The sequence below is a fragment of the Gracilinanus agilis genome, chromosome 2, assembly GCF_016433145.1.
Source record: "Gracilinanus agilis isolate LMUSP501 chromosome 2, AgileGrace, whole genome shotgun sequence".
NCBI lineage: Eukaryota > Metazoa > Chordata > Mammalia > Didelphimorphia > Didelphidae > Gracilinanus > Gracilinanus agilis.
In genome coordinates, this window is record NC_058131.1 from 373,318,269 (window position 1) to 373,323,102 (window position 4,834).

Genomic DNA, 4,834 nt, shown 5'->3' on the forward strand with positions numbered 1-4,834 from the left:
TCTTGTACTATCTACACTTCACTAGATTGTTGTGAGAAGGGCACTTTGTAAACTCTGAAAAGCAATATTAAAAAGGAGTTACAATTGTGTTCATATATTATATTGTAATTTTTTCTCAGCTGTTCATGACTTTATATTTTCTATGTTAGTTAAAACATAAACTCCTTGAGAAAAGAGACTATATTTTGTATCTATTTTTTATTTTCTCAATAAGTCATGTAGCAAACACTTAGGGAGTAATACTGCTACTTTTGTTCAGATTCTCATCAATTGTTACCTGGCTATAATTAAGATTGCTAAATATTCCAATATCAAATATTAATAATCCAGTCTCCTACCCCCCCACTCCCACACACACACTCTTCCTTCTCCAATCTATCCTTTGAATCTTTACAATACACAGTTCTTGCTCTGACATATACCTGCTAAAACATTGAAATGAGGAAACAAATAAACTCAACAACCTTCAGTGGCTCCTTATTGCTTAGAGAATAAAGCACAGACAGGAAAAGAACATACTTGTACAAAAATATTTATAGCTGCTCTTTTTGTGGTGGAAAAGAACTGGAAACTAAAGGGATATCCATCAATTGGGGAATGGCTGAACAAGTTGTGGTACAAGATTGTAATGAAATACTATTGTGCCATGAGAAACAACAAACAGGTTGAAGTATTAAGGTTGTCTGCTGGGAGTTATTGCGGGAACAGTGGTGGCAGCTTCTGCTTCCAGCCCATGCAGAGAGAGTTTTAGTCACTAGGCTGAAGTCAGTAGCTTTAACAGTCCTGCCTGCTGAGTGGAGACAGGTTCTGTGATGTCCATCTTCATGCCCACCAACTAGATCCTTATGACCAATGTGGCCATGGTTCCCATGAAGTGCATGGGTAAGTGCTTAGAGATCTCTGTGATAAGAAAAAAAGAGTGGGTTGGAGCAGCGGAGTGGGAAAAAAACAAAACAAAAAATTGAAGTCTTGTAGATACACTTGGTTTTTGTAAATGTTTCTAATGTCAAAATTATTTTTATTTTTTTAAAACCCTTACTTTCCATCGTGGAGTCAATACACTGTATTGGCTCCAAGGCAGAAGAGTGGTAAGGGCTAGGCAATGGGGGTCAAGTGACTTGCCCAGGGTCGCACAGCTGGGAAGTGTCTGAGGCCACACTTGAATCTAGGGCCTCCCGTCTCTAGGCCTGGCTCTCAATCCACTGAACTACCCAGCTGCCTCCTAACAGCTAAATTATTAAAAAAGAAGATCTCATGCTAGTGCTTTTAGGACTAATGACCAGACAAATCTTTAAAGCAGATTTTTAACATAAAGAAAAATATAAGTAGATAAAAAATGAAGCACAGGTATAACAGATGTTTAGGGAAATTGCAGCAAGTATGGGCAGATAAATGTGAAAATCTTGAGACTAAGAGACCATACACTATCATCTTCAATGAAAGAGGGATGAAGGATATCCACTATGCTGTCAAACTCAACAAGAATAAAGCAGTAGACCTTGAAAGCAATAAAAAAGTTGAAGGAAAACATGAAGATTGAGAGATTCCACATGAGACTTCTATTCATTTTTCCTGTGAGAGCAAAAGATAAAAGAATAACTCAAACCATTGATTAAGGTGATAGAAAGTGAAGACTTTGGTGACCAGTTAGCAATCCTATGTCAAATGACCCTAGCTGTTTTAGAGAAATTGATGAGCTGATACAGACAGAAACAAAAAGAAGTTTTTTTTTGGAAGTTCTTAGCTTGAAAGATGTGGACAAAGGAAATGAGAAATTTGAATGAAAACTTTTCACTTTCCCTTATAAACACAACACTAAAAGATGTTCTAACTTCCCACAGTATTGTAACTTTGTATTTATTTCCTGCCAAATACTTGCTTAGAATGATTACTTCAAGGTTTACATCCTAGTTGATGTGTTACCTAAATGAGTCACTTACATACAGAATATTCAGTATAAGAAAGAAATATATACTGCATATATCCCGGATATCAAGTTGGGTTCCATTAAAAGAACGAATGGGAAAGCATATCCTATTCTGCATTCTGCCCAGGCTCCCAGGGTCTTTGTGTCATCTGCATTTTTTGATAGTGGTCATTCTTTTGAAATTATATCCATGAAAGTTGTTTTGAAGTTTACACTTAAAATTCATACTGTAGAAATATCCCTTAACAGAAATGGAATGAGTACAGAAAGATCTAGCCCTGTATCATTTCTTTTTGAAAGGATTTTAGTAATTTTAAATTTTGTCTAATATGGGTGTTGAGTCTCTTATATGATACAGTTTTTGATAAGTATGTGTACATATGAATATGTATGTATGTATGTGTATATAATTATTGACTTGGAGTACATCAATATTCTCATTTAATAAGCATGCTCCCAACATGTTAAAAACTAACTTTGGTTAAAAAAATAGTCACTCATTATATATTTTTAAATTGTATAACATACATTAATACAATTGAAGTTACATATACATAAATAAAGCTAATATTTTATTTCAAAAGAGAAATGATGATCAGGATAATGACAAAAACACTTGAACATACAGGAAATGATACAAATCAAAGTGAGTAGAACCAGGATAATGTTGTACACAGCAATGGTAATAATGTAAGATGATCAACCTAACTATTATCAGCAATGAAAATATCCAAACAACTCCAAGGGATTTAGGTAAAAAACTTTTATCCCCTGCTATAGAGCCTGAATGAAGTTTGAAACATAAAAATTTTCACTTTATTTCCTTCATAATTTTTTGTTGTATAAGGGATAAGTGAATTCTTTCACAACATAATGTATTACATGTATAATCTTTATCACACTGCTTGTCATTTCAAGAAGAAGAGAAGGGCAGGAGGAAGAGAAAATGTATTGCAAAATGTAGAAAATGATTATTAAAAACTATCTATGTGCAATTTGGAAAAATATAATTAAAAAAAGAATAAAGAACAAAGTTTCTGGTCAACATGTTAAATTCTTCAAAATCTGCCTTTACCCTAACTCTATCTTCTATTTCAACCTAATTTAATATTTTGTCCCTGTCTACAGGCCTTATTTTTTCCCCAGCCACAGTAGAATATTAGCTATTACTCAAAGTAATAGTCTATCTTTTAATTCTTTTATATCTCTGCAGATTATACTCCATTCCTGGAATGTACTCCCTTATTGTTGTATTTTATTTTTATTATTTTCCTTGAAATCTCAGTTCAATATTTCTACCATTCTGAAGGTCTAGGTTTAAATTTTATACTGAAACAGGTAATTTTGCTTAACCTTGATGAACTTCAGTTTCCCCAAATGTAATATAAATATAATAACAACAACCTCATAGGATTAGTCTGAGCAAGGCATTTTGTAAATTTTATACTGAGAGGAATGATAATTTTGATTTTTGAGTCTCTGATTTAATCCACATTGGATAAAAGTATTCTTTCCTCAAATTTTTAAAAACTATATCCCTTAAATCTCTCTATTCTGCTCATTTACAACCTACATGGTATATATTTAGTTGATTACACATTAATTGCCATCCCTTTCAAACCCCTAGTCCAGTGATGGCGAAGCTATGACACTCATGTCAGCACTGACATGCATAGCCATTTTTGATGACACGTGACCATATGTGGTTGCATACAGAGAAGTATGGGCTGTATGCTGAGGATGAAACATTTGCTGTAGTGTAGTGTAGACACTCTCTACACTATAGATGACAATTCTACCTATATTAATTTACCTATTTTCATTTATTAAATAGTTATATATTACAAATTATACCTTTTTGTTTTTTAAACTATAAATATCACAAAATTATGGCTTTTTTCTTGAAGTGACACACAACCTGAGTTTTGCTCAATTTTTTGGTGAATTTTTACACATCAAGCTCAAAAGTTTGCCCATCACTGACTGCCCTAGTCCCTTGGGGGAATGGGAATATATGCCTTAAAAATTTGAATTATATAATAAGTCACAGACTTGTAATCCCCAAGAAAGACTACTGTAGTATTCCTCAGAAAGGTAGAATTTAGATTCTTCTGTCTTTTGTTTGGAGAATCTGTAAGGTTTAATCAAGCTAGGATAATAATATTCTACTCCACTGGTAGTTAGATTAGTAAATTATTATTTTAGCTTTAAGATCTACAAAATGAATTTATGCTTTAATTGATCACCTCATTTTTGGAAGAATTGTTGTATGACATTTACTTTTTTAAAGTATTACATGTTGGGGCAAGGATAAGATGGCCATAGAGTAGCAGGAGCTTTCTAAATCTTCTCCCTAATAATCACTACAAAGCATCTCAAAAGGACAGAAATCAAAAACAGATGAATAAAGGTGCTCTCCTATGGGATGCAGCCTTAAAGGTAGCCAGTGTTTGAGGATTTCCACACTATAAGGGGGTAAAACTATACTTATCAAAGTGTGAGCTGATCATCTCTCTCCCACACCACTTACCTCACCAGTTCCCAGGGCTGGCTAAGACTTACCCCTAAGGGCAGTGCAAGACCTTGACAGCAAGTCTTTGACCCAGAGGCTGAAGAACAAGGAGCTTGGGTAGCAGAGCATGGATATTGGGCAGAAGAGGGGCTGGCCACAGCAGAGGCAGCAGGAAATGGAAAAACAGCCTTAGGACAAAATGCTTTAAAGCACACTATACAAAGAACTGCCTGGAAGACACTACCAAAGCAAAGCCCTGTAAGAAAACAATGTCCACCAACACGCAGTAATTGTAATCCACAAGTAGCAAAAGAAATAAGTGGCAAAAAAAGCTTTTGACCCTGGATAATTTCTACGAGAAAAAGATCAAACTACAGAAGCAACAGCAGAGTGTG

General features: G+C 34.5%; 1 pseudogene; it reads left to right on the plus strand.

The window, feature by feature from the left end:
* Window positions 1-812: 812 nt before the first annotated feature.
* On the plus strand, window positions 813-1,784 carry LOC123235553 (annotated as a pseudogene).
* Window positions 1,785-4,834: the final 3,050 nt, after the last annotated feature.